Source organism: Gekko japonicus, unplaced genomic scaffold (assembly GCF_001447785.1).
Source record: "Gekko japonicus isolate JY-2015 unplaced genomic scaffold, Gekko_japonicus_V1.1 scaffold91, whole genome shotgun sequence".
NCBI classification, from domain to species: Eukaryota; Metazoa; Chordata; class Lepidosauria; order Squamata; family Gekkonidae; genus Gekko; species Gekko japonicus.
The window spans coordinates 2,012,627-2,024,344 of NW_015172555.1; the positions used below are offsets into that span (position 1 = coordinate 2,012,627).

Here is an 11,718-nt window from a genome sequence, read left to right on the forward strand (position 1 = left end):
TCCCTGGTTTTTCTTCTTCTTATCGTACGTCCTTGCATAAAGGTTAGAAGAACGCCGAAGAAGGAACGCCAGAGAAGAACAACCCCGCTTGGCCCAGAGACCCGACCATGCCGAGCTGACGGAAGAAACACCAACAATAGCCACCACAGAGGGGGTGCCGGTAGGTTGCCCCACCCCCCTTCATACACTGTGGCCCTAGCTAGGGAACAAGGGTGATTTGCACCAGAAAACCCTGTAAGCCGCTCTGAGACCCTAACCATGGGACAAGAGCGGGATATCAAGTCGAATGTAAATAAAAAAATAAAATAAATAAATAGATTGGTTCCAACAGCAAGGTATGGGGTGAAAAGTGGACTTATTACAAGAACCTGGGGGGGGGGGATATAACATTCAGATTAGGCAGCACATTTATACCCATAGAAAAATAATTTTAATTTACTATTGTATACAAAGCAGAGCAAGAGAAGTACACTTTATGAGAAATTCCTTTTGCCTAGTGGAGGGTATCGGCTGCAGTACGGAGGCCCAAGAGCTTGTGCATCAGCCCATGGCCTTCCAAGGTGCCGCTTCGTCTTCTTCAGGAGCATTTGTGTGGAATTGGTTGAAAGCGCTGCAGGAGAAGGATGAGTTGATCCCTTCAATTTCATCTCAGTTGGGATTATTCCAGGGGTTTTGCTCTGAAAAAATGTCTGTACCTTTACATGGAATTTAAAGGCCTTTTCACATTGGCTGCATCCATGTCCCCACCTGGTGTCCGATGTAACACAATCCGGTGGGAGTTGTGGGTTCTCCTCAATTCCTGTGCGGGCAACTCCCAGTTGAGATCGGGGCCACGGTGCACATGGAGAAGGGGTTTCAGCCATTCTCTCTGCCATTTTCCCAACCTGAAATGGTTCCTGGCGCAGTGTTCCCTCTAAGCTGAGTTAGTGTGAGCTAACTCAGTTTTCCAGCCTCCAGCTCACACATTTTTGTCTTCGCTCAGGAAGGATGGCTCCAGAGCAAACTGATTTATGCAGTAGCCAAGTTGCTCGCTCACAACTTTAATGCCAGTAGCTCACAAAGTAGACTTTTTGCTCCCAAGACTCTACAGCTTAGAGGGAGCATTGTTCCTGGGGGTGCTGTTTAAGGAAACCCATGCATTCCTTGGGATATGTGTGGGTTTTCCCCAGCAGCATCAATAGTACCCCCTGGTGGAGACAACCGATAATATTTTACCTCCAGGAAAGGGCCAGCGAGTATTTCTTCAGCTACAGCTACAAGGGCTTTAAGGGAGCATTTTTTAGGCAAGTGCCTGAATACTTACAAGATGTTTCTTTATGAAACCAACTGGAGATTTGATGTCATTTTCTCCTCACTGTTCAGACTTTTAAAACTGAAATGGTAAAAGTGTTTGCATTGTTTTACTGATGGACGTGCAAGAATACTCATGTAAGCTCTTTAGAAACTGTAAAAACAAGCAAGGCTGCCTCCTTCCCCAGGAGCAATGCTCAGCCATTCTGTGGACAGCGTGATGATTTTTTGAGCATTCCCTTCAGTTCCCAGAGTAGTGTTAATCACTTCTTTCCTCCACAGTTCTTTAAGCAACTGCCTTTCTTAATTTTCCAAAATGCAGGGAAGACGATCTCCCGGTAGTGTTCCCTCTAAGCTGAGTTAGTGTGAGCTAGCTCACAGTTTTTTAGCCTCTGGCTCACACATTTTTTGCCTCCAGAGCAAACTAATTTATGCAGTAGCCAAATTGCTCACTCACAACTTTAACGCCCGTAGCTCACAAAGTAGAATTTTTGCTCGCAGGACTCCACAGCTTAGAGGGAATATTGTTACCACTTGTCTCTTCCATGTGCAAAAGATGTCATGCTGTTGCTTTAGAAACCGCAGTTGCGCTTGGCATCCCACGAAACCTAAAATGAGGTGCGCATACGTTTTGATTGATTGTCTAGGCAAGTCCTGATAAATCCAAATTAGGTCACTTAATGGGAAAAAAACCCTCCTGATCACTTTTAAACGGAACAGAAATCCCTTTCCCCGCTGATTAATTTCACCTCTAGACAGTTTCTGAATTTGAGAATAAATTAACTTGATTGCTGAAGGAGACCCCTATGTTTAAATGCCTTTCTTCCCAGAATCAGTCTTTCATCTTGGCCAACAAACTTTGGGTGAAGTCTTCAAAGCTGCTCCAAACTCCGTCAAACAAGACTGTGGGGAGCATGGAGTGCTTTGTCGGCATCACAACCCGCTTCTGCAGTGCAACACGGATCTTTTCCTCCACCCCCATGAAAAATGTAGGGGGCCTTCTGCCACTGCCTGAAAAGGAGGGATGATTTTTTTCTTTGGATGCCATCAGAAAGATGCTTTTTGGGGAAACCATATTTTCAGCTGCTGGAGCAAGTCCCTTGAGAACCTAGGCCATTATCTTCTGAATTATTTGTAACAGTAGGCTCTTCTTGCTGGGCTGAGCTGGTCTCATTAGTATTTTCTTCTGTGGAAGAATGTTCAGCTTGAGCTTCTTCGGGCAATGATAATGCAGGGGGCTGAAAGACTGCTGCAAAGCACAATAATATGAAGTCAATATCTGGATGTGAATGAGGACAAATATGTTAAGGCGCTTACCCATTCAAAGATGACACCAGCATCCAAACCCTTGATTCAAAGATTCCTAATAAACAGTGGGAAGCTGTTCATGCAGGACTGACAAAGAGGTAATCTGTCCTAACACCAGTTGTCAGCAGTGCAAGGAGAAAGGTGTAGGGTTGCCAGCCTCCAGGTGAGGGGCTGTCAGCAAGCTGCCATAAGGTGGTGTGTTCTTTTCTGCATATTACATTGTGCCCTGTCCATCCCCCCCTGTATTCTCCTGTGTAGGTGTTTACTGTCTTTTGCTTGCTACATCTGCGGAACTGCTCAAGGTCAACCAGCTGGAGGTGGGATGGAGTTATGGCGTTGCTTAGCTTATTATGTATCTCATGCCTGAGAACTGAACTTGTGTTTATGTTGTAGAACCGTTGTGTTCCCAAGGAATTGGGCACTAGTTTTATCTGCCTTCCCTACAGCGGGAAGTGGACTCATTGGCCCTAACCTGGTTCAAGTTCCTTTATTATGTTTCCCTATGAGGCTTGTAGTCATTCCTAACAATTCTTGTGTTCCTGATCTAACCATCGCTTTATAATAAATTTAACTTTGTTCTTCAAACGTGGATTTATTTCGAATGCATGGGGAATCGGACATTTTGTTAGGAATGGCAGCTTGCTGACAGGGGCCTGGAGATCTCCTGGAATTACAATTGATCTCCAGAGTACACAGATCAGTTCCCCTGGAGAAAATGGCTGCTTTGGAGGGTGGACTCTATGGCATTGTACCTGTTGTGAGTCAGCCAGGGTTCAGTGATAGTGAGGACTCCTCTGGAGAGGAGGCGCCTTGAGTTAACAGAAGCTGACCAGCAGGAAAATGAGCTGCAGGCTTGTCAGGATTCACAGCCAACAACTGGTGCAGAGCCACCTTGACATCCTCCAGCCCAGATTCAGCAGGTGAACCTCAGTTGGCCATTCCCAGCCCACCAGTATCACCTACACTCTTAGAGCGCCGCAGACGGAGGTTGAGAACAGAGCTACAGACAAGACGGCAAAGTGCACACCTCCTGGCTCAACACCGGCTGCTTGCTGATAACAAAGATGAGTAGTTGCAGGATTGCTTCTGAGCAACTGGTTACAAGCATGATCCTTAGGCGTACGGCTACAAAACCAGCCAAGAGAGGCTGTTAAGCAATGTGTATGATAGAGAAAAGCAGATTTTCCAGGTTAGGAGCCAAAGACTCTGCCTTGCCTGACTTCTGGACCTCCAACCTTCGACTGAACGACTGTGCTTTTCCTGAATTCTGGCACCTGATACTCAGGGCCTGTAAGCCAGTACAGTACCCCACTAAGGTCTCTCACCTCCTCACACCCTGTGCTCTCCAGGCTCCACCCCCAAATCACCAGGAATTCCCCGACTTGGAGCTGGCAATCCTAAAAGGGGGAGCCTCTGGATTCAATCCTCCATGCCCTAGCTAGGTGATTGGTGCACAGGGTGCATCCAGTGTGATTGGTGCACAGCAATCTAGTCCAGCGTGCCCAGCCTGAGTCAATAAATTATGTGTATATGAGAGAGTCCGACTACTTTGTCATAGGGACAGAGTCCAGGGACTTATAGTGTCCTCAAGCATTCCCCTTTCTCCTGGCGGGCCTTGAAAAGCCCTCGGTTACCAGAAGGAGTTGGATTTGCTCACACCCAGCTCTGTCTCTTCTTGTTGCCATGGTCTTCTCCTCGTGGCCAGGGAAGTGGCCTGGCCCTTTCTCCCCAGCTCTTCCCTCGTCTCCCAGGGTTTCCTGGGGGAGGGATGTCCCCTGGCTCTTCCAATCCCGTTATCTCTGGGGTAAGGCCTGCCTACCTGACTGCAGCCAGGACCAATGGGGCTTCCCAACGACTACCAAAGGATCCTACTTCTGCCCTGTGTGGGTCTAATTGTGAGCAGCCTTCTTCTCCTTCCCCCTCCCCATCTGGGGGCAGGTCCAGGCCCAGGATGCCAGTGGCGAGTCAGCCTGCTGCCAGGCCAGGCCCTGCCCGGCTGTCGTTGAGTGATAGCGATGTCATCCCCCCTCCCGGGGGGGGGAGGGGATCGCCTGATTTTGGGGGCCCCAATTCACCACCGGCTGGCCCATGGGGATGCTGCTGACACGATGCTGTCACCAGTAGTGATGTCATCATGCTGGGCCGTTGCACAGCGACACTCTAGCATTCGAGGAGAAACTCTGCGGTTACCCAATAAGGAGCTGGGAGCTCCCTGCCACAGGTAAGAAGAGACCTGGCAACCCTATTGAGTGAGCCAGCTGCTCTGGTGCCAGTCTCCTTGCTGCCACTGCCAACCTTGGCAGCTTCCCTGCTGCTGTTTTCCCCAGCCTAGATCATTACCCTGAATGCCTCCTGCCATATAGCATGGTGACAGAGAGGTAAGAATACCCCCTGCTGTGCTTTTTCCACTCAAGGTGAGAGCTAGATAAATAATATCCTGCACCACCAACCGACAATCTAGATGCTATACGAGAATTGCACCAGAATGCTAGACTCCTGACAGCTGCACAGTCAGCCCCAGAATTTAGGCACCCCATGCAGTTATGCTAGAGGTGATGGTGGTGATTTTGCAGTCTTTTCTCTCCCTGAGATTTGTCTTAAGCTCCCACTTGGTTTATAGCGATGTCCGAGGAACACATGAAGCTGCCTTGCGGCCGAAACTGCTTCTTGCATGGGATTCTAAGTGACATCTGGACCTTGCTGGGCGGTAACTACTTTTCCCAGTGAGATGGCCCTCCATTGTTTGTTTCTCCTTTCCAGAACACAAGTGCGATCACTGAATAACCCACAACATTCAAAATAGTGTCTGTGAGCCTGTCAGCATCTGACGCCAAAGGCTGACAAGACAGGATCCTTAGATCCTGACCTGGAAAATCTGCTTTTTTTCCAGCCTTCATTTTTTAATATTTGCAATATCTAGCCAGATGAGGAGTTCTGATAAGCTTCAATGTTCACACAGTGTTTTGTGTCTTTTGGGTTGGTCCTAACAAAAGGAATCACGTTAGGGTTGGCAGGTCCTTACCTTCTGCCAACGGGGCGCCCCAGCCTGCTCCCCTGGATCTTCTGGCATGCACCACAATGAGACCTCCCAGAAGTGGCATCATTGCGCCGGGCATGTCATGCAGGGGACGCTCTAGCATTTGGCCAAAAGCTCTATGGTCACCATCAATGTTCCCTCTAAGCTGTGAAGTCTTGTGAGCAAAAATTCTACTTTGTGAGCTACTGGTATTAAAGTTGTGAGCAAGTGATTTGGCTACTGCATAAATTAGTTTGCTCTGGAGCCATCCTTACTGAGCTAAGACAAAAATGTGTAAGCCAGAGGCTAAAAAACTGTGAGCTAGTTCACACTAACTCAGGCATGCCAGGTTCATGTAATCTCTATAGAAGAAGACTTAAATTGCCACATGGTTGTCAACTCCGAGCTTCTTGGCTCCGCATTTCATTTTGAGTGCAGCTCTAGAGGAAGATCTACTGATCTGGGATCTGAAAGGAGTTTCCTCTGAGGTACGTGACCTTAAAATGGCACCGTAAAACAATCAGCCAGTGCCAGAAGACAAGAAACAGGAGAGTTGTAAAAGAAATTATCTGTTCCTGCTACCCATTATCTTGCCATGTTAATATTCCACTAGGAATCTTTTTTTCACTTAATGCAGCGGAATGCTTTCGCTGACTGTGGCTGTAAACAGGTTAAAACCACTTGTTGACAAAGGCCAGGTTTTCTGCTCTCAAAAAAAGAACGCTAACAGGAAGTCATGTTAAAAAGAAATGATAAATTGGTTGAAAATAAGACCATACAACAGTTTTAAAAATTAGTAAAGCTCTGTTGCGATCAATGCTCCCTCTAAGCTGCTTCCGGTTTATGGCGACACACTGAGCAGACTCATCTCCCGGACCTCCCAGGGATGAAATCTGCACACCAGCAGAAAGGGGGGGCGACGTCTCGCTACCCCCCCGGAGCCTGGTTGAAAGGCTCCTAGCCATGGGACTTTTGAGAGGTGGCCTCTTCGCCAGCACGATGCTGGGGAATTGAGGGGTTTCTCCGTCCTGACGGTCCTCCTGCTGTGTGTCCGTATGGAACTAGTGACGCTGGCCGGGACAAGCGCTGGAGATCGAGCGGTTTAAACGGAGCTACAGCGAGGTCGAAAGAACGACCATGAGCTGTGAGTTGGAATAGAGCGCAATTGACAAGCTAAAAAGAAAGCTCCCACCCCACGGACTAGAGAGTAAAGCGAGCAGGGGAGGGGCCCCTCCCATGCGCATGAAATAAAAAGCGAAAACCGAGGGGGGAGTGGAAGTAAAAGCGTTGAAATCTATTGGGAGAGACTTACTAGGGCGCGGATGAGCATATGAGCACATATTCAGAGACTTTAGCAAGCTTTCAGAGAGTAAACAATCCATAAAGATGGCGGGGAAGAGGACGGAGAAAGAAAAGATTTCAAAAGCAAAAGTAGTTGAGAGCCCTCGCCCGGAAGGAACCATCGAGCTGGCTGAAAAGTTGGCAGAATCCCTGCGCCCCCTGCTGGACCAGATGACAAATCTCAAGGAACAGTTGTCAACGATGAACCAAAGCATCACTACTCAGCAGCTACAATTGAATGAGACTCTTAAGATTACGGAGCAAACAGCTGAGAAAGTGAAAGAAGTTGATGCCAGTACTCAAAAGGTAAAGAAAAAGGTGCAAAAATTGGAAAAGAAGCAAGTTTCCACAGAAGAACAACTTTTGCAGCTGCAAATGGAGAAGGCAAACCTGGTCCTCCAATTCCAAGGTGTCCCAGAATCCAAAGGTGAAAATCTGAAGCAAATAATGAGCGAAGCATTGGCCCCAGTGACAGATTTCAAGGTGGAATACCTTATGAGTGAGATGGATGTGGCGTACAGGTCCTAGTCTGTATACATAAAGAAAAATAATCTGCCTGGGGAAATAATAATCAGATTTTCGAAGAGGCACATGAGGGATTCTATCCTGAAAACGACAGCAGGGTCACCTTTGAAAATTGGGGACAATACTATTAGAATTTTGAAAGACATCATACTTGAAATAAGACAACGGAGAAAGAAATATAAAGAGTTAATTCTTTTTCTTCTATCAAATACAATCGTGTACAGGTGGTTAACTCTGGAGGGCGTAACCTTCAAACTTCAGTACAAAAAAAAAAGATTGACTCTGTTTCCAAAGCACGGCAGGTTTTGAGAATCCAGATGGGTGAGCCAGAGGAGGCGGATAAAGAGGAGAAGGACAGCAAGTCCAGTGGCGAGTTGGACTCGGGGTCTTCCGGGGAGGACTCTCTTTCTGAAAAAGGGGCGACTGCCCCTAAAAGTCTATACAAACTGAGGAAAAGACAAGATAAGAAAAAATGAAGGCTGAAGGACTCTGATTTGTGCCTTTGAAAGTATAGTTTTTAATAATGAGATGCTCTGGGGGTTTTCTCTAATAGTTAAATTTAAGACTTAAAAGATATCTTAGCATGTCTGACTAAGTTCAAAAGATACTAGCGTTTTAAGAAAAACTTTTTACTAAAACAGTTGTAATTATCTCCTCTCTTGGGTTTTTAGTTAGTAGTGGTTATTCTTTTCTTTCTCCTTAAATGTAGACCCCTTTCCCTATTTTCGTTGTAGTTTAATTAAAAAATGCAATAAAAAATCCCCTCTGGGGGGCCAAAAAGAAAATGCTCCCTCTAAGCTGTGGAGCCCTGTGAGTAAAGATTCTACTTTGTGAGCTACCGGCATTAAAGTTGTGAGCAGGCAGGTGATTTGGCTACTGCATATAGTTTGCTCTGGAGCCCTCCTTCCTGACCTAAGACAAAATGTGTGAGCCAGAGGGTGAAAAACTGTGAGCTAGCTCACACTAACTGTGAGCTAGCTTAGAGGGAACACTGGTTGTAGTAATCCAAGTGTCTTTGCTTCAAGGATTTGCATGCGAGATTAGGAAAAAGTATACAGTTAGGGTTGCCAGCTCCAGGTTGGGAAATACCTGGAGATTTGGGGGGTGGAGACTGAGGAGGGTGGGGCTTGGGGAGGGGAGGGACTTCACTGGGGCATAATGCCATAGAGTCCACCATCCAAAGCTGCCATTTCCTCGGGTAAACTGTTCTCTGTTGCCTGGAGAACAGTTGTAATCCAAGGAGATCTCCAGCCACCAGCTGGAGGTTGGCAACCCTAAATAAATCCCAGAACAATGGCCGCATCATACCTAGTTAACGACAACCGCAAGAAATGCTGTGGCATTTCAAACCTGGGCAATCTGAAAGCGGGATGAATGTATGAAACTTCCTTCTACCAGATCAGACCGCTTCTGACTGGCAGTGCTTCTCCAGGGTTCATTCACTTGAGACACTCAGAGTGTGAGGCAATTGTACCCTCATTCCTACTCCACCAAGGGCTTAACTTGAGTCTTAGAGGGCCCAGTTGGGCGGAGCAGGTGCCCCTGGCTTGGGAATGGTAGGTCCTTATCTCTTCCAAGGTTGGGCAGTGGAACCTGTTAACTAGGAGTTATTTTTGAAAACCAGGCCTGGCTGTGGTCAAAGCATGTGAGGGGAGGGGAAGGAGGAGTATGTGCGAGTGTTTTCTGGAAGATTCCTAAGGGAGAAGGGTCTCATTGGTTGGTGTATCATCTGATGCTGTAGGCCAAACTCTATAATTAGGCATAGGGGCTCCCTTTTTTCTCTCTCGTCTGTTTTTCCCTTTGTCTATCTACCTGATGTCTGTACTAGAGGTCTGCAAAAACAAAAACAAAAAACAAAAAAAATCCGGCCGGATTTGGACTCGGCCGAAGCCAGCAGAATCAATTTTGCCAGGCAGAAAGACTCCTGTATGTCAATTTCGGCAGTACAGGATTTGGGAGACTTTTGGCCAGCTGAATGTCAGTTTCGGCCCCATTATATCCTATGGGCCATTGAAGTCAATGGTGAAAACATAGGGTATATTCTAGGGGGCTGGAGAGGACAGGGCTTGAAGGAGAGGCTCCAAACTCACAGGGTAGCTGCTGGAGCCTCTCTCCAAGACACCCACCAAGTTTCAAGAACATTGGACCAGGGGGTCCAATTCTACGGGCCCTCAAACAGGTTGCCCCTATCCCTTCCATTGTTCTCTATGGTGGGGAAAAAAGAAATTCGGCGGCAATTCGGCAGCAAGCCGATTCAGATCAGACAATCTGAATCGACCCGCAGCAGCCCAAAAGGGGCCCAAATGGGCCATTTTCGGGGGTGCATTCGGTTCAGACAAACCGAATGCACATCCCTAGTCTGTACCCGATGCTTACGTTTATACACTGTATTTTGCCATAATTTGATTATTCTTCTGTTTCCTATTATCAGGTTGTTCATAGAAGATTTACCATCTTCACTGCAGGAATTTTATATTTTATGTTGTGAATTAGTTTTGTTATTTTTTCGCTCTTGGGCCTAACAGAATGTACTGGGAAGTTAATCATTTGGCTTTTTAAATTTTTTAGAAATAAAACACCTATATACAATGTCTGGTTTGGTTACCATGTGAGCAGGAATCACCTTGGAACTCATGGGGAAGTGGTCTTTTAAAACAAATATTTTAAAACAAATATTTTAAAACGGTTGATGTGAGGAGCGGTTCCATACAGACCTCTACCATTTTGGACATGCTGTTTTAAAAAGGGAGCCCCCGGGTGAGGGAGGCAAGCAGTTGGCACCTGGCTATTCCTCCAGGGGCACACAAAGCCGTAGACTGTCCCTGTGGTCACGAGGCACTGGGCTAGTGGAAGACACTGTGGCAAGGCACCTGGAGCGTTGTGTGCAGTTCTGGAGGTCTCACTTCAAAAAGGATGTGGATGGAATGGAGCAGGGTGCAGAGGAGAGAGACGAGGATGATCAGGGGCCTGGAGACCAAGAAGCCCTAGGAGGAAAGGCTGAGGGACTTGGGAATGTTCAGTCTAGGGAAGAGGAGGCTGAGGGGGGGACAGGATGGCTCTCTTGAAGGATCTGAAGGGTTGTCACTTAGAGGAGGGCAGGGAGCTGTTCCTGTTGGCAGCAGAGGAGAGGGAGGGCGCAGGGAGCTGTTCATGGGAAGGAAAAGGAGGGAAAGCAGGGAGCTGTTCCTGTTGGCAGCTGGGAAAGGAAGCAGAGGGTCCTGATCCCCTCAGTGAGAAATCCCTGAATTGATCAGGTGGAGGTGGCAGGTTACCCTAGAGAAAAGGAAAAGCCCCTCCAGGGACTGGGGAGCCCCCTAGGGGGGCAGGGCAGAAACGAGGCCTGCAGGCCAGAGTGGGTACGTTCTGCCCCGCCAACCACTGTGTCAGATTTCCAAAGGTGCCCATGCACTGAAAAAGGTTGGCGACCCTTGCTGTAATCACCATAAGTCTCAATGGGTGACCCTGGGCTGGTTGCCAGGTCCTTCTGGGTCCCCAGCAGGGGACGCTGGGGGACGTTCCAGGAGGGGTGGCAACAGGATCCCTTTAAATGTTTTTGGGAAGAAGTGGGGGGGGGAGGTGGTGGCACGTGACCCTCTCCCTCCCCTCCTGCAAGATTTAAAAGGCCCTCCAGCTGATCGGCGGGCCGTGTTCTCCCCCGCCAATCAGCTGAAGGGCCCTTTAAAACTTGCAGGAGGGGAGGCAGGTGGGTGGCTGCCGGCGGTCGGGCTTGGGGGTGGGGCTTCCCCATTGGCCGGTTGGCTGATAGCAAGTTGGAGCTCTCAAAACCAGGGGGACCCCCACAGGACCTGGGTGATGACAAACCCCGTTTGATACTCACAGCCTAATCAATCCCTCAGGGTTGTTGAGAGGATAAATGATGTATGCTGCCATGATCCCCTTGGAGGAAACACTGGAGGTTAAGGAAACTACTCATTAATATTTGAGATCCGTAAATGGATCTTCCACTGTGGTTTTTTACAGGGGGGAAAAAAACCCAGCTGCACGTGGGCGCTCAGATTAGGGTTGCAGTGCTGAGACCCCGCACGCCAGAGGTCATTTCGTAGAAAAAGAGGTGCAGGGGCTCATTAGCATAACTCATTTGCATATGCCACACCCCCTGACATCACCGGAAGTGTGTCAGAAGGCAACACTCACTGCTCAGGCTCCACTGGACTCTTTTGGATTGCTAGCTGTTGGGGGGGGGGAGAACGTGCAGATCTGTCCTCGCAGAGGCGGCG

The 11,718-nt window shown here is 48.1% G+C and overlaps 1 long non-coding RNA gene across 1 annotated transcript in view; it reads right to left on the reverse strand.

Annotated features, from left to right (window-relative positions):
• Positions 1-1,913: 1,913 nt before the first annotated feature.
• Positions 1,914-11,718, reverse strand: part of LOC107118810 — a 14,724-nt gene continuing 4,919 nt past the window's right edge. The window contains exon 4 of the long non-coding RNA XR_001482782.1: positions 1,914-2,539. This is a non-coding gene — a long non-coding RNA (uncharacterized LOC107118810). The remainder of the gene's footprint in view (positions 2,540-11,718) is intronic.